The sequence below is a fragment of the Triturus cristatus genome, chromosome 6 (assembly GCF_964204655.1).
Source record: "Triturus cristatus chromosome 6, aTriCri1.1, whole genome shotgun sequence".
In the NCBI taxonomy this organism is placed as follows: domain Eukaryota; kingdom Metazoa; phylum Chordata; class Amphibia; order Caudata; family Salamandridae; genus Triturus; species Triturus cristatus.
The window spans coordinates 1,946,811,966-1,946,833,387 of NC_140589.1; the positions used below are offsets into that span (position 1 = coordinate 1,946,811,966).

A 21,422-nucleotide genomic window follows, 5' to 3' on the forward strand; every position below is an offset into this window, starting at 1 on the left:
CCGCAGGGTCAGAAGGTACCGGTAGACGTCGGGGGGGCATCTTGGACGTTCGCCTCCCAGCCCTCCTTGACCAGGCTGAGGGGCCCTCGGACGGGGTGCCCATACAACAGTTCGAAGGGGCTGAAGCCCAGGGATTTCTGTGGTACCTCCCGATAGGCGAACAGGAGGCAGGGCAGCAGGACATCCCATCTCCTCCTTAGGGGCTCTTCCAGGCCCTTGATCATCCCCTTCAGGGTTCGGTTGAACCGCTCGACCAGTCCGTTCCCCTGGGGGTGGTAAGGGGTGGTGAATTTATATGTGACCCCACATTGTTGCCAGAGGGATCTCATGTACTTCAAAATAAAGTTCGTACCCCTGTCGCTCACCACTTCTCGGGGGAACCCCACCCTGGAGAAGATGCCCATCAGGGCCCGGCCCACCACTGGAGCTGTCACAGTTCGGAGGGGGACGGCCTCTGGATACCGGGTGGCGTGGTCGACCAGTACCAGGATGAAGCGGTGCCCCAGGGCGGTTCAGGGGTCGAGAGGCCCCACGATGTGGATTCCCACTCGTTCAAACGGGGTGTGGACGGATGGAAATGGTTGGAGGGGGGCTTTCACTCGTCCCCCAGTCTTCCCGCTAGCTTGGCTGGTCGGGCAGGACCGGCAGTGCTGGTCCACGTCTCTTCTCATTCGGGGCCAATAGAAATGGGTCACGAGGCGGCTGTAAGTCTTGTCCCGCCCGAGATGTCCTGCGAGGGGCACGTCATGTGCCAGGTTCAGGAGGAACTCTCGAAATCGGACGTGGACCACCAGCACCCGGCCGGCCCCTAGTTCGGCGACTTTCTGCTCGCTATACAATAAGTCATTGTCCCAACTGACCCAGTGGGTTCCCGTGGGGTCCCCCGCAGCCTGAGCGGCCGCTTGCTGTCGGGCCCCCTCGAGGGACGGGCAGACCTTCTGCTCTTGCTGGAATTGTTCGCGGGTGGGGCCCCCGTCGTGGCGCCACTGGGCCAGCTCGGGGATCTCGCTGAGGGGGGCGGCCTCGTTGGGAGAAAGTTCGGATGGCCCGGCCTCCTCATCAGGTTCCTCCATGCCGGAGGAGGTGGATAGTTCGGGCCCGTCGGCTTGTCGGGGGCCGTGGCAGCGGCTGGTTGGGCGGTCATGGACCGAGTGGTGGCGCAAGCCCACTCGGGTAGTCCTAGCATCCCCAGATGCTCTCGGCGTTCCACCTGTGCCCAGGGTGAGCTCTCTAGGTCGTTCCCCAGGAGGCAGTCCACCGGGGCGTCGTCGCGGACAGTTACTTTTAGGGTGCCGGACACTCCTCCCCACTCGAAGGGGATCCTGGCCATCCGGCACATGCTCTCGGTGTTGTCCGCGGTCCGGACAGGGCATAAGACATGCGGCAGGATTTGCTCAGGGGTCACCAGATGGCAGCGGACAGCGGTCACACTGGCCCCAGTGTCCCGGAGGGCCTTGGCCCGTCGCCCGTTGATGGTGACCCACTGTTGGTACTTCTGGGTGTTGCTGGGGATGGCGGCTCGGGGCACCATTTCTCGGGAGCCCAGGCATACAAGCGACATGGCAGCTGGTTCCCACTCGGGGGACCCGTCGTCGTGGTTTTCCTCCTCGTCTTCTCCCTCCCCCAAGGCTGCGGCGGCTATTTGTCGGGGAGGGGGCCCAGCGGTCCCGTTCCGTCGGTTCACGGGGCATGCCGGGTCACTTGCATAGTGGCCGGTCTGCTGACAGCCGAAGCAGGTCACTGTCGGTCGTGGTCCAGGCCGTGCGATAGGGGTTCCCCTTCGGCCCTGGGTCGGGGAAGTGTGGTTGGTTGCTTGACCTCGTGGCGGGCTTCTGGGTGGCCCGGCTGGGTTTTCTCGACTGCGGTGGGACCCCCCTCCTCCGCCTCGCTGGCGGGGAGGTCCCGTGGTACTCCGTGTGTAGTCCCCCACGGGGTTCCGGGGGACCCGGGTGTTGACCCATCGGTCCACTTCGGCGGCGAGTTTCCGGGGCTCGGTCAGTTTACTGTCCAGGAGGTGTTGCCTTAGTTCCACAAAGCAGTTGTTGGCGAGGTGCTCCTAGACAATGAGGTCGAACAGTTCATTTTATGAGGTGACCTTGCTTCCTTTTATCCATCCTTCCAACGCTCGGCTGAAGAAGTCCACGTATTCGACCCATGTGGTACCGGGGAGCTTCTTGCAGTCCCGGAAGCGTTGCCGGTACACCTCGGCTGATAGTCCGTAGCGTGTGAGTAGGGCTTCTTTCATGTGGTCGTATGAGGTCATCACCGCATCGGGGAGTTGCAGCAGGGTATCCCGGCCCTCGCTGAGGAACCTCCCCCATAGGCCGGCACCCCAATCCTTCCGGGGTACCCGATGGGAGGTCATGGCTACTTCATACGCTCGGAACCATTGCTTGATGTCGTCATTTTTATAGTACTCCTTGACGACATCCTTGGGGATGTGAACCTTTGGCTCGGTCAGGGGCAGAGCGTCCCGGGCTCCGGGGTTGCTGGTCTCCCCTGTTTTAGCATTTAGTTCAAGTTCTTTAAGGCTCCTCTCGTGCTCGAGGGTTAGCCGTCTCTCCTCTAGTTCCCGATGCCTTTTCTTTTCCTCGATTTCCTCTTGCAGCCGTAGTTGCTCCAAGGCTATCTTCTTCTCCGCCAGTAGGAGCTCACCGTCCAGCCGGAGTCGGGCGAGGTCCATTTCGTGTGTCCGGACCCTTTCCCGTTCTCGTATTTCTTCGTGGGAAAGGCTGGTGTCTGGGACGGTTCGCTCCCCATCTGTCGGGGTCGTGGTCGGCAGGTTTCCGTCCCGGGCCGAGGTCCCTTCGGCTCGGGGTGGAGGGGTCTCGGGTTCTGCCCAGGCTTTCAGGGCTTTCTGCATTTCCTCCTTGGTGCCCAATCCTGTGGTTGGGATCCCTTTGTCCTTGCAGAATTGTTTGAGTTCTTTGTGGGTGTATTCTTCCAGTTTTTCCAACTGGAAGGTTGCGGCCACGGTTGCTTCTTGGCCATCCATGGTTCCCTTTTTCTTTTCCCGTCTGGTCAGGTAGTGGGTGCGTTACTTGCCTGTACGATTGCGTCTGGCTCGGATCCCGTCACTGGCCACCAAATGTTGGAGGGAGGTCCACCGGGTAGTCGGGGAGACTATTCCGGGGCACCTTCCTACCGCAAAGTTATAGCCGAGCGCCGCTGAGAAGCCCCCCTCGGGGAGGTCTTTCTCCTATGATCGTACTAGGCCCAGTAACACCACCACACAGGACTCAATATCAGTTGCGTGACTTGGTTCTTTATCAGTAGTAATACGTTCAATATTTACAGTGGGATCGAGGGATCCTATAAGAGTCTCAATGTCCTTGGAGGGATAGGGTAGCGGGACAGTCTTAGTACCAGCCAGGTACGGGAGGGCTCTGCGCCAGACCTTGAGTGCTGGTCTCAGAGCGGCTCGGACGTGGAGAGCCGCGACGGCGTCAGTAGGGCTCGGGTGGTAGTTCCGCTTGGGTCGAGCCGCGACACAGTCAGCAGGGCTCCGGTGGTAGGTCCGCTTCGGTCGAGCCGCGACGAGGTCAGCTGGGCTCTGATGGTAATGTTCAACAAGGTCGGGCCGCGACAGTGCCAGCAGGGCCCCAAAGGTTCGTGAAGGTCTTTAAGCACGGGGGAGCCGCGACGTCGTCAGCAGGGCTCAAATGGTGGGTTCAGGGTGATTCTTCTTCCGTAGGGTCAGCCGCGATCCGATCAGCAGGGCTCTTGACTCCAGGATACAACTGCTGTCCTGTTGTCGGGTCGCCCCAGATATAGGACGGGAGCCCTTTGATGTCCGGACCCTTGCGCCCGGAGGGGGAGGAGAGGCCGAGTAGGGAGCGGCCAGACGCCCAGCAGGAGAGGTGCCAGGCCCCAGAGAGCTGTGGGGCGATCGCACCTAGGTGTGGAAGGACGGTTGGGGGTCCCATCGATACTGCCCTCCGCCGGGAGTGGGAAGGGCTCACGTGGTATCCCCCGGCCAGGGGTTGGCGTCTCGATGTCGGGCCTCGCTGGGACCGAGGCCGGGTAGAGCAGGGTCACGCAGGTGGTCACGTGGAGTGACGTATAATCCAAAATGGAGGAGCCCCGATGTGCATGGGACCTCGTGCGGCTTAGCGCGGGGAAACAGGACCACGCCACGAGGCCGGCTCCCACATCCGGCATCTGCAATGGGAATTGACATAGGGAAGTCAAAGGTGTTGCAGAAACCATATAGAATTTTTTGATAAGTGTTGGACCCGGCCTCGTAGAATGGCCCTACGTGCCCCCGCACCACCGAAACCTGGTACCTGCAGCCCAAGCACACGGCCCAGCCGACCCTCCCCACCAGGACACACGCACCGACCCGGACATCCCCGTCCATGGCCTCTCTCCTTTCGGCCAACCCGGGCCCGCGTGCCCACTTCATGCACCAAGATGGCCGCCCGGCCCCAGCGCGACCCGGGCCTAGAGGCGCCACTCCGGCTGGAGGACATCACGCTTCCAGGGGATGAGAGAGGGAGGAGCAGTTTCTATCGCACCTCTGAACTCCCCTGGGACGATGGGTTTCGATCGGCCCTCCGGCCTCCCTGAGGGCTGGCTCCGTGCCTGCTGGGTGTCTGGGACTCCTCCCGACCCGGCCCTGAAAGGATCAAAAGACAATAGCAGGAAATCCCGACAAGCGACCCCCAGGTGACAAGACCCCTGCCTGCACAGACTCCGGACATCAAAGAGGGGTCGACCTATAACAAGGGGTGCTCTGGGTCTGTCCGGCAGATTCGACGCTGGAACAACGAGAGCCTGCCGACGTGGTCGCGGCTCCTGGAACTTGGACCCTCCTGAGCCCTGCTGAGTGACTCGCGGCTCCCTGAAGATCGCAAGACCTCCGAACTTGTACCTGAGCCTGCTGAGTGACTCGCGGCTCCCTGAAGATCGTAAGACCTCCGAACTTGTACCTGAGCCTGCTGAGTGACTTGCGGCTCCCTGAAGATCGTAAGACCTCCGAACTTGTGCCTGAGCCTGCTGAGTGACTCGCGGCTCCTTGAAACTCGTAAGACCTCCGAACCTGCACCTGAGCCCGCTGAGTGACTCGCGGCTCCAACAGACTCTCACGGTCCCGCCGGACCCCGACTACAACAACGTATCCCCCAGCTCGAGGATTGTGAGCTGTGCGCCGGATACGTCCCTGCCTTGAACCTTTACCAGAGACTGTCCCGCTACCCCCTACCCCTTCCGAGACTCATTGAGCCCGTGCTCACCTTGTACCTATTTGCAGTGATAACCTACTTGATAAAGATTGATTTCTAAGAATACCCGGTGTGGTCACTCTGTGTCGTGTGGTGCCAGAAGTACGATCCTAGATACGAGATTCCTCCCCCTGGGGAGTCTCCCGCCAGTGCCCGGCTACGATACTTCGAGGGTGGGTCTCAGGGTAATCAGGACCCATTCCAGGCTCCTCTGGGGTCGCCGTCTAACATTGGTGGCAAACGACGGGATTCGGGCCCATCACCTAGAGATCGTACCGTGAACGACGGAAGCACTACCGACAAAGATGGCAGAAGGAAGCACCGTGAGCCCCGCAGAAACCAACGCCAACAGGGTTGTTAGACGGACCGGGAGGGTCGGCCGAGGACAAGGGGAGAGGTCTCCGGGGAGAGCCGTCTCCAGCGATCGTACAGACGAATAACTTCCCCCCCACAGACGTACACCACGCAAGGATAGGCTTTAACGTTCTTTATAAGCAGTTTAAGGTACGATGAAGTGATACAAGGAGGTCAGGACTCAGGGGTCCCCTCGATTCTAGTCTCTGGGTTTGGGAAAGGGGGTAGCGGGACAGTCTGGTTACCAATCTGGTAGATGCGATGATGGATAGCGCACAATCCTCGAGCTCGGTGTTCTAGCTTGGACGGGCCGCGGCAGCGCCAGCAGGTCCCGGTGAAGGTGGTCGTTACACGGTCCGCGGCAGCGCCAGCAGGTCCCAATGAAGGTGGTCGTTACACGGTCCGCGGCAGCGCCAGCAGGTCCCAATGAAGGTGGTCGTTACACGGTCCGCGGCAGCGCCAGCAGGTCCCAATGAAGATGGTGGTTACTGTGGAAATGTGGATTTTTCTGACCAGTTGTGTCCCCTATCTTAGACCCCAACGGTTCCATGTATATGTTACAAGTACATGTATGTTCCCTCCAGTTCTAGTTATGAAGACGCAAACACATGTGCGTCCACCGTCAACATGTCCTCTTTCAGATCCGCCATGAATGGGCCGGATATTCGATTCCTAAGTACAAAAGGCCACCGACTTTATATGGCTCAGTTACTCCATTTTGCAGTTCAGGCGAGTAGGCCCTGAATGCTACCATCAAGCCTTTCCCTGCTTTCTACCTCTGATAGCTCCAGTCTGAGCTCGCATCTGTATCCATGAACTTTGTCCCACTCCCTGCGCGGCTAACGGTGCCTGACTCGGCCTGTCTGCTTGCCTGCCAAAAACTGTATTTCACCTTCAAGATTATCTGCTCCGCTCCTCATCCGATGCATTCCTGTCTAGTAGTTTAAGTAAACATTTCTTCCAGCTACTGAGCAAAGGGCCCGGCTTCTCTGTCTTCATGCAAGTAATTCATGGCCCTGTTACCATGGAAGATTTCTGCCCCTCGCATCTCATGTAGACACTTAGACGCTTGTGCACGCACTCACAGTCAGTATAGAATAGATTTTGTCCGAGAGCCCTTCCCTTGTGGATAACATAGTTCTTTAAACATAGGATGTTAGATATGATTTGGGATTAGGTTGACTTGACCCCCCAGACTTTTTGTCTCCACATGTAGAGCTAAATGTCAAGTCCCCTTCACCCCCTAGTTGCACGTCAATCACATGTCATGCTGCTGCGCGCGCATCTCTGCCAAGTATTTCTGCTGACATTGTGAAATTCTTTTATGGAACCACCCATTGTGACATCATACTTAATGATGTTTTTTTGTTACGCCCAGTTACGCCTCTTTTAGTTACGCATGTATGGTTTTATCTCTGTTATCAATTGTTACGCCTCCTGCATCTGTTTCACTGTAATGCCTTTTCTATAAAAACGATTACTTGTCAATAATGTATTGCTCTTCACTTCCTGAACCCCCGTGGTGATGGAATCTGAAGTCCACAATTCGAATTGTTCATTGGAATAAAGCCCATTCCGAACCTCTAATACCACGGATTCTGCCTCTTATTTTACTGAGCTATTTTTAATAACTTTTCGCATCAAATTAAGTACCGGTAATTAAATTATTTACCACATGATTGGTGCCCGAATAGGGACACTTTCTCATCTCACGCGCCGGAGGTGCGTTGCAGGCCCGGTCTCCTGCCACAGCTGGACGGACAACAACGCGTACCAGCAGGATTTCCTGTATCTCCCTCCGGTCAAGCGGGGGCGACTGAGGCTGCGATCAACACCCAGACGAGGCGGTGAGAAGTGCGAAGTATCCCGACCAGAGCATAGCTGAGAGAGCAAGATCCGAGGTATACAGAGTCCCACCAGGTTCCGAAGTCCCGAAGTTCCGAAGTTCCGAGTCGAGTCCAGTCCGGTCCAGTTCAGTTCAGTTCCGTTCCGAGGCCTTCTGTTCCGAGCTACCCGGTGAGTACCATTGCCGGGGAGGCGTTCTGACGTGCACATAGGTTGTGCCGGTCAAGACGGGTTTGGGTACACAAATCCGGTCTGCACTGTTTCAGCAGTGTATCTGTACTGTTTAGCAGTATATCTAGTATGTCAAGTATGCTAAGTAACTAGTTCCCTAATGGCCATCGTTATTGTTCGTTAACTGTTAAACGCTAAATGTTAAATGTTTAAATGTTTTAGATACGTTCTGCATATTGTGGTGTGAATGACTGTTCATTATTGTGTTTTATTGTATTAAGTGTGTTAAAAAATCAGGTATCAGATCAGTTCTCAATATGCCGCTCTTTTCGAAATTAAGACAGATCAAAACTAGAAAAGGGGTACTCGAAGAAGCTGTTCCCATTCCTCCTAGGGACACTCCAGGGTACTTCATGTATCACAAACATGGCTTAGACGCCATATTATTTCTTGATTTATGGGTAGACTACACCAAGGAATTACCAGAAAATCAGAGGTGGCCCGCAGCTGGGACCTGGGATGCAGAGTGCATCATGAAAGTAGAGGAAGGGTTATGGAAAAGGAAAGCTAGACAGTCACAGAAAGACGCCGTTGAGTTATGGCGTAAAGAATCCCATAGACGTACAGAAAAAGCACTCAGACAGGAAGTGAAAAGTAAGGAGAATTCAAATAAAGTCCGAGAAAATCTCTTTAATTGAAGAAGGAACACGAGTAAAATCAGAACAAGTAGACAGACAAAGAAATGCCCTTATGAATGGTATGTATCCCCTTCTGGCCGAAGGGTTACCTAAGGCTACTCCGGAAATACCAAAAGACTTGCCACCCCCATTGTTTCCAATAAAAGTACACCCAAAAGGGCATCCCAGAACCGCAGAAGATGTTTTCCTTTCCTCATATTTAGACGACGCAGCTCCCGAGTATGCTAACCCCGCACCACATAGACCGTCTGCCGGGGGGGTTCAACGCCAAGACCCTGTGTCTGTACCTCTGCAACAACAAATTCCGACACAAGTTCCGGCAAGCACATCTGTTTCTACATCTGTTCCTACAGCCGTTTCTACAGCTGTACCCCCACCTATGGTTGCTATATCACGTTCAACGAATCCTTTCGCGCCCAGAACCCCAGACGGTGCTACCGGGGGTGCAACAAACATCTTTTCCACGCCACCCAGAACAAATAAACTTACCTTTCAAGAATTAGCACATCAACGTACGCCCAAACTCGTAACTCCCCACATACTTAAGGAACTTCTTGTAGATTGTAGATATGACCCTGTGCCCGGCAAAGAAGACGAAATGCTCCTGGCATCATTACGTCTCCGACGAGCTGCAATATATTTAGGGAAGCTACCAGGAATGACTACACATTTAGATAATATATATCATTTTGTCCAGTCAGGGCGAGATTCTGAAAGTATTAACAGAGCCATGGAGTATCAGAAAGTGGAAATACAGGGGGAACTGTTACGTTTCCTCATAAATTGTGTGATCAGAAATCAAGACCGGCCTGGGGTAAACCCGGAAGCAATGCAAATTCTTACCAAATGGAGCCAGAATATATCAGAGGGGAGACATGATAGACTATTAAGTATAGTAGCCATGTGCCGAAAGATCCGCAAAGAAATAGAACGAATACACGAAGAAAGATTAGCGGTAGACCAGCCTGAACAAAACGAGGAGGAGGAAGAATTAGAATTACCCGCAGGGCAGTCAGAAACCATAGCCTATGTAGGTAGAGGAAGATCTTGTAATAATACTAGGTGCTTTACTGATTCGATACGTCCGATACGTCCAGATAATAACAGGAATTTCCAAACACCTATAATACATATAAGGTCCCCCGAACATTCGTTCCAAGCCGCTGACAAATTACTCCGAGAACGAAGGGGTTATCATATACTCGATTCTATGGATGAACAAGAATTAGCCAGGTCAGCCGTTCACTGGGTTGACAGTCCCGGAAAATATGGTGATGATACACTAGCACACACGTTTTTGAACCTCACCCCAGATGAACAGCGCTTAGCTGGGATCTACATGATTCAACAACTCCTTATATTATATAAAAGCCAACACTCCGATCCTGGTCCCTTACCTGATATATTGACTGAATTACTCACGAATAGATGGAGAGGTTCAGGTACTGAGTTAATTAGAGAAATACTAGAATCCAGAAAGCAGTACATTCTTTTTGTATGCCCAGAACATGTCTCACTGCCCATCAAGGAAAGAACGACGTATTATATGGATAGACAGAATCCTTTACGAGAAGTACACCCAATAAAAGGTGATGACAATGAGTTTAAACGTGTATTTGTATACACACCCATATCTAAAATGGAACTATTAGAAATGAAGAAAGTGGTACCCAGTCATGACAAAGATCCAGCGGGTTTCCACCGAGAAATTAAAGACATGTTGCTCATGGGAGAGTATACCTATCCCGACATTATGAAAATATTAAAGGTATTAATGCCTGCTGGCATTTATGAAAAACTCAAGGAAAAAGATTGGGAGGTGGGAGACCAAAAGATAGATTGGACAGCATTAGAAACTGAAGAAAGAGCCCGAGGTCCAGGTTTAGGGCTTGGGGAAAAGACTAAAATATTACCAGGTTTACTAGTACAGGTACTGCCACGTTTATTAACTACGAAAAAGGAAGACTGGGGTGCAATCTCAGCCTGTAAACAAAAGCAAGATGAAGACACTAGTGATTTCTATGCCCGATTCGAAAAATGTTTTGGTATAAATAGTGGAATAAAAGCAAGTAGCGAATCGTATCCACATCTGTTTGTGACAAAATTAGTTGAAAATTCCCTGCCCCAAGTTAAGAATAGAGTATTGAAATTCGAGAGTACCTGGCAAGGTAACACTCCGTCACAAATGTTACAAATGCTACAGTACCACCACAATAGAATTAGAGAGGAACAAGAACATGAACAAAGACGAATGAAAGACACGAAAATGAAAATGCTTGTCTCCCAGACAGTTCCAGCAGACGGTCATAAAAAGGGTATGACACAGTCCAGTGATTCAGCAGGTTCTGTAAAAAGGACATGCAACTATTGTAAACAGCCAGGTCATTACATACACGATTGTCCAGTCTTGAAACATAATATCGCCACAGGTATTACAAAAGAAAGACCACGGCCACTTAGACAGGATCAGAACCAACAAGGAGACCCGCAGCATGCACAGTCCATGCCAGCTCCGCAACAGTCCATGCAGTCCATGCCAGCTCCACCACCGCAGCCTATTGCTGCCACACAAACAACGACACGACAAATGTACCAGACCGCACAGTATGACTATCCTGATTATCAACGATACGCATGAAACAGCCTAGAGAGGGAAGTTGACTTACCCCTTATCGAGGTCCCTGTAGATCAAGAAGGACCTTATGTGCACAGTGAATTATTAGGCCAAGATAGAAAATTTTTACTTGATACAGGGGCAAGCCGAACAACCATAAAACGTAGTGAAGTTCCAGGGGCACCCCTCTCAGGCTCACAGAATATTTCCCTTGGTTTTTCAGGAAAACCTATTGTTAATGAAGTATCACAGCCTCTTCCACTTACGATTGGACCCTTGACACGAACTACAGATTTATTGCTTACTAAATCATGTCCGGAAAACCTGTTAGGTATAAAAACATTGAAAGCTCTAGGAGCTATAATATGCTGTTCTCCGGAAGGAGTAAGATTGTTTTTACGTGATTTCAAAGGGCACTATGTGTCTCGAGACATGGATCACCGATTGCAGAATTTACCTATACATTTATGGGCACAAGGCCCTACAGATGTTGGTTGCATGAACATTACACCATATCGAGTCACACTAAAGGTAGGAGTGGTACTACCACGAATACGACAATACAAGTTACCACCAGATGCTGTAGTGGCCTTACTGCAAATCATTGACGAGCTTATTGCCCAAGGAGTGGTTGTGGAAACCGACTCCAATGTATGTAATTCCCCGATAATTCCGATTCTTAAACGAACTGATCCAAAGGCCCCGCCAGTATATCGATTAGTTATTGATCTGCGCGAGCTAAACAAATGCATTGTGCCACAATTCCCTGTGGTTCCAGACATCTCGTCATTACTGACAGCCATTGATTCCAAAGCAACGTTCTTTACTGTAATAGATCTCAAGAATGCCTTTTTCAGCGTCCCAATAGATCCGGAAAGCCAATACTTGTTCGGATTTAGTTTAAATGGACGAAGTTTTAAATTCACACGCGCACCTCAAGGATTTACAGAAAGCCCCAGCATCTATAGCCAAGCATTGAAACGAGAACTTGACAGTATACACATGCCAGTCAACACTGCCCTGCTTCAATATGTCGATGATCTGCTGATCACCGCCCGAAGCGAACCTGAATGTGAAAAAGCATCACTGATGGTTTTACAATTTCTAGCCGAAAAGGGGCACAAGGTATCCCCTTCTAAGCTGCAATTCTGTGTCCAGCGAGTTGTTTACCTCGGACACTCGCTGTCCAAGGAGGGAAGGCAGCTTACACCTGATCGCATTCAGTTAATTGCTAACATGCCAATACCCAAGACACAAAAGGAGGTGCGGGCTTTTATAGGCCTCACTTCATATTGTAGGCAGTGGATCCCTCAATATGCATTTTTAGCAAAACCACTCATTCAGTTGACAACACAGGAGGCGGCCACATCGACTGTCCTCCCTTGGACTCAGGAACCCACACAAGCTTTTGAAAGCTTAAAGACAGCTCTATGTCAAGCACCTGTTTTAGCGACACCATGTTACAATAAACATTTTACACTCTTTGTTACAGAACGCGAAGGTACTGCCTTGTCAGTACTCACTCAGGAACAAGCAGGATCACGCAAACCATGTGCCTATTTCTCTAGTACATTAGATCCCGTAGCCCAGGCTTTGCCTGCGTGCCTGAAATCAGTGGCAGCGACAGCTTTAGCAATCAGACAAAGCGATGCCATAGTGTTAGGACATCCATTGACAGTACAAGTACCACATGCAGTAGAGGTTCTTGTGAATCGAACGCAAACACAACACTTGACCATAGCAAGACTTACAGGTTATGAATTAACATTGTTTCAGCCACATATAGAAATCAGACGCTGTAATACATTGAATCCTGCCACACTTTTACCCGTAAGCGGAACAGACCCACTAGCCCATGATTGTATTGAAGTTATTACTATCACGACGAAACCCAGACAAGACTTGACAGATGTCCCATTGTCAGATCCAGACCTGACGTTGTATGTAGATGGTTCATGTATGAGAACAAGTACAGGAGAGTTAGTGGCCGCGTATGCAGTCACAACAGACACTGAAGTCATCGAAACAAACTGTATAAACACCTTGTCAGCTCAAGCAGCAGAACTCACTGCTCTGACACAAGCCTGTATTCAAGCCACAAATAAGAAAGTCAACATATACACTGACTCACGTTATGCATTCGGAGTTGTACATGACTTCGGCGTGCTGTGGCGAGAGAGAGGTTATTTAACTTCTCACGGTGCCCACATTCAGCACGGATCCCTCATTCATGCTCTGTTAGACGCAATTCATTTACCCACTGCTATATCGATTATGAAATGCAAAGCTCATACGAAAGTTACTGATATCATTTCTCAAGGCAATGATCTAGCTGACAGAACAGCTAAACAGACTGCTCAAACTCACACATCTGACATGACAAAGACAATAGTTCCGACACCAACACATTGCATGACGGTTAAGGATCCCGCTCTTGACGTAGTTGACATACAGACACATGCTACACCAGATGAAATAAAGAAATGGACTGAATTAGGAGGGATTCAAACAGACCAAGGATGGATGACGAAGGAAAAATCTGTATGGTTTCTTCCTGACTCTATGGTCCAAGTTATCATTAACACGATACATAGTCCAGCGCATCTAGGAGAGAAAGCTATGCTAGACAGCATTCAACACATTTGGTTCAACAAACATTTACGAGCAGCTGCTAAACAAAAAGTTCGTACCTGTATGATATGTTGTCAGTTTAACCCAGGTAAAAGCATTCCCGTAGAACAGGGTGGATTTCAGCCTCCTGATCACCCTTTTGAAGTCCTCCAGATGGATTACATCCAGATGGAACGATGTCGAGGATTCAAATATGTTCTTGTAGTTGTCTGTGCTCTTTCCCGTTGGACCGAAGCCTACCCAGTTTCAGATTACACTGCCCCGACTACTGCCAAACAGTTAGTTCGAGAATTCTTCCCACGGTACGGTTTACCACGTGTTATCTACTCAGATAACGGCCAGCCGTTCTCATCCGAACGGATGAAACACGTTTCACTTTTGTTAGGCTATCAGTGGAAGTTTCACTGTGTCCGACACCCCGAGGCAGCAGGTCTCGTGGAACGACATAATCAAACTCTGAAAATTAGATTGTCAAAAATATGTAGAGAAAAAGGTGTTGATTGGGTAGTAGCCTTACCAGTTGCACTCTTTTACATGAGAATGGTAGCGCATTCTCGAACAGGGCTATCCCCTTATGAGGTGATCTTTGGAAGACCACCAAATATGTGGGGGACGCCTATACCCCGTAAAATAACTGATGTTGACTGTAATATGCTGACAGATTACCTGGCTTCCTTGATGTCTGCACTACAATCTTGTCGTTCACAGGTAGCTGCAGCCTTTCCTGACAACACCGAGGTGAAACCCCATGACGTAGTTCCCGGGGACCTGGTGTTAGTGAGAAATTTTGACCGGAAGACTCAGCTGGATCCTAGGTGGAAATCGCCTCAACTAGTACTGCTTACCACGAGGACAGCCGTGAAGATCGAAGGTCGCAAGGGCTGGTTGCATTCAAGTCATATCAAGAAATTTCATGGACTACCGTCAGATGTAAACGTCACACCTTGTGTGTCTTCACCTATTGACTCAAAGCTCCCTTTGGTTGAACCAAGTAGTAAGGAACTATACAAATTAAAATTACGGTCTAGTAAGTCAGACAATTTGATTGTTTAAGTCCTCTCCAAGGTGAATCGGTTGAATTTGTCTCTGACATGTATCCCTTAGACCTGAATAGAGAAAGAAACCGAAAATTGCAGTTGAAAAAACATGCGTACTGTAAATCACTGCGTAGTCATTGCACAGTGACGTTATTAATTTTGTTTTTCTTAAGTCTTATAATAATCGCTACAAGTATATTGTTGCACATATATTGTCCTATTCCTAAACATGTTTACAATGTTACTGCTGAACATTCTTTTAGTGAATTACCCCCGCATGAGTTGTCGTATAGATTTGCGCTGCGCAATAACACTTTTATTAGTATGTTACATCATTCCCATCAGACTAGTAATGCTACAAATTGTTGGATATGTGGCCGACTCCCCCCCTATCAGAACTATAAGGGAATTCTGCCCCTCTTTCCATATCCGTTTACACACAATGGCTCCTGTGGAGCATGGTTTAGTTTAATCAATTCCTTAGATTCAAACTCAGCAGTTTATCATGACAATTGGGTATGGGGAAACCTGAATCTAGTTTTACTCAAAGTCTGCTACCCTGATAAGGAGGGTCATCCCAAAAGAACAGGAACTGATCTAGAAAATGAAGTGTATGGATTAGGTAATTTTACGCTTAATCTCATGATCCTGAATGTTGAATCCGAAGCTGCACCAAGCTTGCCCGCTATGTCAGTATTTTCAGTTAAAGGTGAATTATGTGTAAGAAAGAATGGTTCAATACATATGGGCCATAGTAAATGCACCACTGTGATAGAATTTAGTGATCAAGGCAAATCTACATTTAGAGCTTCTCGCCATTCCTACTTCGTATGTGGTCAGACTGCATATATACGTCTGCCTCTAGATTGGGATGGTACCTGTTACATTGCATTCCTCTTGCCACCTGTTTTTCTAGCCCCTCCTGATTATCACAGAAATACTTATTTAGTACACAGTAGAGAACGGAGAGATCTCCCAATTGTCGATTACACTGAGACGGCATGGGAAAAGTATACAGATTTTAATAAAGGCCTCTTTCCCTATATAGGTACTGTTACCAATAGTAAGCTGATACGTAGATTAACTAGGACTCTTGAAGCCGTAGTGAATGAAACTATTTCCGCCTTAGGCAACTTGACAGAGGAGCAGTCTGCGATGAGGATTGTTGTTCTTCAAAATCGTCTTGTCCTTGACGTCATCCTGGCCGATAGGGGCGGAGCTTGTAGGGTCATCGGATCAAGCTGCTGCGTATTTATCCCAGAAAATTCGCCATCTGTATATAAAGCTATCACTCGCCTTCATAAGATCGTAAACCAGATACACCAGAATCCAGGCACTTGATCTTGGTCCGGGTGGATTTGGAGCGTATTGTCAGCCTGGGGATGGAGGGTTCTATCCTTCCTAGGTATTGGCTTACTCATACTATTCAGTTGCTGCTTATGCCTGCAATGTGGACCAGCGATTTGTGGTCTGTGTGCCACATCGTGTATTCCACATCAAGGTTTTCACTCAAGATCCCGAAAGAAGAAAGAAGAACAAATGATGCTATATGAACAGATCAATGGATTAATGAAGATTGATATCTCCTAAGGGTTAGTAGGGGACAAGGAGGGAATGTGGAAATGTGGATTTTTCTGACCAGTTGTGTCCCCTATCTTAGACCCCAACGGTTCCATGTATATGTTACAAGTACATGTATGTTCCCTCCAGTTCTAGTTATGAAGACGCAAACACATGTGCGTCCACCGTCAACATGTCCCCTTTCAGATCCGCCATGAATGGGCCGGATATTCGATTCCTAAGTACAAAAGGCCACCGACTTTATATGGCTCAGTTACTCCATTTTGCAGTTCACGCGAGTAGGCCCTGAATGCTACCATCAAGCCTTTCCCTGCTTTCTACCTCTGATAGCTCCAGTCTGAGCTCGCATCTGTATCCATGAACTTTGTCCCACTCCCTGCGCGGCTAACGGTGCCTGACTCGGCCTGTCTGCTTGCCTGCCAAAAACTGTATTTCACCTTCAAGATTATCTGCTCCGCTCCTCATCCGATGCATTCCTGTCTAGTAGTTTAAGTAAACATTTCTTCCAGCTACTGAGCAAAGGGCCCGGCTTCTCTGTCTTCATGCAAGTAATTCATGGCCCTGTTACCATGGAAGATTTCTGCCCCTCGCATCTCATGTAGACACTTAGACGCTTGTGCACGCACTCACAGTCAGTATAGAATAGATTTTGTCCGAGAGCCCTTCCCTTGTGGATAACATAGTTCTTTAAACATAGGATGTTAGATATGATTTGGGATTAGGTTGACTTGACCCCCCAGACTTTTTGTCTCCACATGTAGAGCTAAATGTCAAGTCCCCTTCACCCCCTAGTTGCACGTCAATCACACGTCATGCTGCTGCGCGCGCATCTCTGCCAAGTATTTCTGCTGACATTGTGAAATTCTTTTATGGAACCACCCATTGTGACATCATACTTAATGACGTTTTTTTGTTACGCCCAGTTACGCCTCTTTTAGTTACGCATGTATGGTTTTATCTCTGTTATCAATTGTTACGCCTCCTGCATCTGTTTCACTGTAATGCCTTTTCTATAAAAACGATTACTTGTCAATAATGTATTGCTCTTCACTTCCTGAACCCCCGTGGTGATGGAATCTGAAGTCCACAATTCGAATTGTTCATTGGAATAAAGCCCATTCCGAACCTCTAATACCACGGATTCTGCCTCTTATTTTACTGAGCTATTTTTAATAACTTTTCGCATCAAATTAAGTACCGGTAATTAAATTATTTACCACAGCGCCAGCAGGTCCCGACGAGGATGAAGGATGCAGAAGGCCGCGGCAGCGCCAGCAGGCAGGACGACAGTTCACAAGGCAGGGCTACGGCAGCGCCGGTAGTCCGTCAAGGATGAGTTCTTCTCGGTGTCTCTCGACTCCAGGATACAACTGCCTTCCTGTTCTGGAGCTGCCCTAGTTATAGGTCTGGCGCCCTTTGATGTCCGGACCCTCTCACTTGGAGGTCGGGAGGTCCGGGATGAGGGAGTCCAGACACCCAGCAGGGGGTGGATCCAGCGCCTGGGGGAGCTGGAGGGCGAGCGGCACCTGGCGGGGGAGAGCCATCGATACTTCCTTTCTCCCATCGACCTGCCAAGTGGTCCGTTCACCTCCTGGGTGGATGATGGTGCCGGGATGGCGGGGCCTGGCCAGGCCTAGGGTTAGGGTCGAGCTGAGGCCACGCGGCCTCGTGGTGCAGTGTCCAAGATGGCGGCTGGTCCGGCCGGGGGAGCCGGGAGTGGGTCGGCCCCATGATACATAGATGTCCGGGGGCAGGAGTACCGTCTGGAGACGGGGTGCGGGTGGTTTCGGCGGGTCACACCTGGAGGGCCGGGGCTTGGGCCTTGTCATGCGGGGAGGGAGCAAGCCCCTCATGTGGCCTGTCCAACATGCGTCCCCCCCAGCTGAAGGCGGGGAGAGTCACCCATCCTCTTGGGGACTTTCCTCGTCGAGGCGGAAAAAGCGTGACAGGCCATCTGCGTTGGCGTGGTCTTGGCCCGGTCGATGTTCCACAGTGAAGTCCATCCCCTGCAGGGAGATGGACCAGCACAATAGTTTGGGGTTTTCCCCCCGCATCTGCATTAGCCACTGCAGGGGTCGATGATCTGTCTGCACCCGGAAGTGGGTACCGAAGAGATAGGGCCGGAGCTATTTGAGGGCCCACACCACTGCGAAGGCCTCCCTCTCGATTGTGCTCCAGCGCTGTTCTCGGGCCAGGAGGCGTCGGCTGATGAAGGCCACCGGGTGGTCCAGTCCCTCGGGGTTCAGTTGGGAGAGGACCGCCCCGATGCCATGGTCGGAGGCATCCGTTTGCACAATGAATTCCCGACTGTAATCGGGGGCCTGGAGCACAGGGGCAGTGCACAGGGCGGCTTTCAGCTTCTCGAAGGCCGCTTGACAGTCGGGGGTCCAGTTAACCTTCTTCGGTTGGTTCTTGGAGGTGAGTCCCGTGAGGGGCCCCACAATGCTGCCATAGTCCTTCACGAACCGCCGGTAGTAGCCGGTGAGCTCCAAGAAGGCTCGGACCTCGGTCTGCGTGACGGGTGGCTGCCAGGACTGGATGGCAGCGATTTTGAGTTGCAGAGGGGCCACCAGCCCGCTTCCCACCTGGTGTCCGAGGTAGGTCACGGATCCCTGACCAATTTGGCACTTGCCGGCCTTGATTGTGAGGCCGGCCCGCTGGAGGGCCTGCAGGACCTCTCGGAGGTGTTGGATGTGGTCGGACCAGTGGCGGCTGTACACAGCGATATCGTCCAGGTAGGCGGCGCTGAACTCCTCGAGCCCCGCCAGGACCTGGTTCACTAGTCGCTGAAAAGTAGCTGGGGCATTCTTCATGCCGAAGGGCATGACCTTGAAGTGGTAGTGGCCATCGGGGGTAGAAAAGGCGGAACGTTCTTGGGCCCGGGGTGTGAGACCGATCTGCCAGTAGCCCGCTGTCAGGTCGAAGATGCTGAGGTAGCGGGCAGCCCCCATGCGGTCGATTAGTTCATCCGCTCGGGGGATGGGATGAGCGTCGGTTCTGGTGACAGCATTCAAGCCCCGATAGTCGACGCAGAATCGGAGCTCAGGAGTGGTGCCAGGGGCAGCAGCTGTCACGAAGGTTAGTGATGACGGACAGAGTTAGACACCACTAACCGTTTTAACCGCAGCCAGCAGGAACGATGATGTGTTGAGAATCCTCCCAGCTCTCCGAAATGATAAGCCCCACAGTGCTATTAATGCAGCTATGGAACCCAGCACCCCGGGGAAGAAGGGAAGGGGATAAAATAAGAAAGGTCACTGCCTGGGGAACGTCTGGCTTGAGGCTGCTCTGTGCTTGGGTCCGGGTAATGGGAGCACCCTACAGAAGGGAAGAGAAGAATGAACACAAGCATAAAACCACTATACTGTCTTTCATTCACCCTTCATGCTCTTCCCCCTCCCTCGGTTGTCACCACGGCACTTACAAACTCCAGACAGTAACAGCTTGTAATCCTCTCTCCGAAATCCCACAAAGGAAAAGGAAAGCAGTCCACTCTCCACTGGGAACTCCTATTCCCTGGCAAAAGTCAGTGTCCTCGAAGAAAGCTGTTAGTTGCACAGCAGGGTCAATGAGGACGAGGGGGAAACCGCCCCAGCTCTGGGCACGAAAGTCTGTACCAACTGGGCAGGGGAAGCAGGAGAACGAGGGAAAAGAGAGGAGGAGCAAGAAGCGGAGGAGAATGGGTGTTTCTGGAAGCCTCCGCTAAACGAGTCTCTGTCTGAGGGAATACGGGCTTTCCGGGACCTCAGAGCGGGAAATGACAACTATCGCTGGATATCACGAAGAAAACAGTTGTCTACGAGGACGTCATTGCACACTCTCAGAGAGCAAGTACTTGCGTGTGCGCGGTAAAGGATTCTCCGCAGCCCTCGGTGATCGGCGAGTCAGGAGCGATGTCTCAGGCACGTCGCGTCGGAGTACCGAGAGGTAACTCGAGGAAATTGCAGTGGCGGTGATTCTGGATTCCTCCGCGGGAAGGAAAGCGTCCGCCACGTCTCAGGAAAGCAAAACGATTGTCAAGCACCTTCTTCCTGTATAGGAGGTGCTTATGAGGTCGTTTGAATCTGTGGCTGCCAATCAACTGGGAGAAGTCCCGTCCCTTGGCATTCTGGGAGTTGTAGTGCCGCGGCCCCTTTCTCCATTCATTCTCGTGCATTCGTACCTGAAAGGGAGTGCGGGGGTGGTTACTCACTAGGCTGATGATAGGGATGTGTGGAATCGTGACAGAACCCCTCCTGAAGGAACGCCGTCTCGGCGGTCGTCCAGGTTTTCCTGGATTGTTTTCGTGGAATTGTTCTATTAACTCGGGGCAATGGAGATTCTGCTCTGGTTCCCATGTTCTGTCCTCCACCCCAAATCCTTTCCAATCTACTAGATATTGTACCCGTCCCCGAATCAATCGGGAATCCAATAACCTGTTTACTTCATATTCCTCCTGCCCATCTACAACAATTGGAGGGGGTTGATCTAGAACTCGGATGTTGGGTGCACAGGGTTGGAGAAGGGAGACATGGAAAACTGGGTGTATTCGCCAAGAAGGGGGCAATGCCAATCTTACTGCTACAGGGTTGATGACTTCTTCAATACTGTATGGGCCTATGTATTTGGGTTTTAATTTGTCGATGCCTTTCAAATGTATGTGTTTTGTAGCTAGCCAGACCTTATCCCCAATTTTATATTCAGGTTCTTTGGTTCTTTTCCTGTCTGCAAATCGTTTGTGAGCTGCTTGGGCCTTCCTTAGGTTGTTCTTTGCCTCTATGAGGATTGCCCGGAGATGAGCATGGTGTTCTTGGATGCTTGGAAGGGGCGATTCTATGGGCCACTCGAAAGGGAGCATGTTTGGATGGTGTCCAAATAAGCAAAAGAACGGAGAGCATCCCAATGTAGAGTGATCGGTATTATTATATGAGAATTCCGCTGTCCATAAGAGCTCTACCCACTCCGTGGCATTCTGCATGGTAAAACAGCGAAAATACTGCTCTAAAGTTTGGTTTAAGCGCTCAGTCTTGCCGTCTGTTTGGGGGTGGTAACTGGTCGAAAGTTTGGCTTCTACATTCATCGACGCGCAGATCGCTTTCCAGAAGCGGGAGGTGAACTGTGTTCCTCGGTCTGTTATGATCGCACTGGGAAGTCCATGGGCTCGTACTACATTTTGGAGCATCAATTTAGCCACTTCGGAAGACGTAGGGAGCTTTTCCAGGGGGATAAAGTGTCCCATTTTGGTCAGGTGGTCCACAATCACTAGTATCGTCGTATATCCCTGACAAGG

The 21,422-nt window shown here is 50.9% G+C and overlaps 1 protein-coding gene across 1 annotated transcript in view; it reads right to left on the minus strand.

Annotated features, from left to right (window-relative positions):
• Nucleotides 1-21,422, minus strand: part of LOC146822569 (NXPE family member 4-like) — a 639,061-nt gene that overhangs the window by 275,810 nt on the left and 341,829 nt on the right. The gene's annotated exons all lie outside the window — the stretch shown is intronic.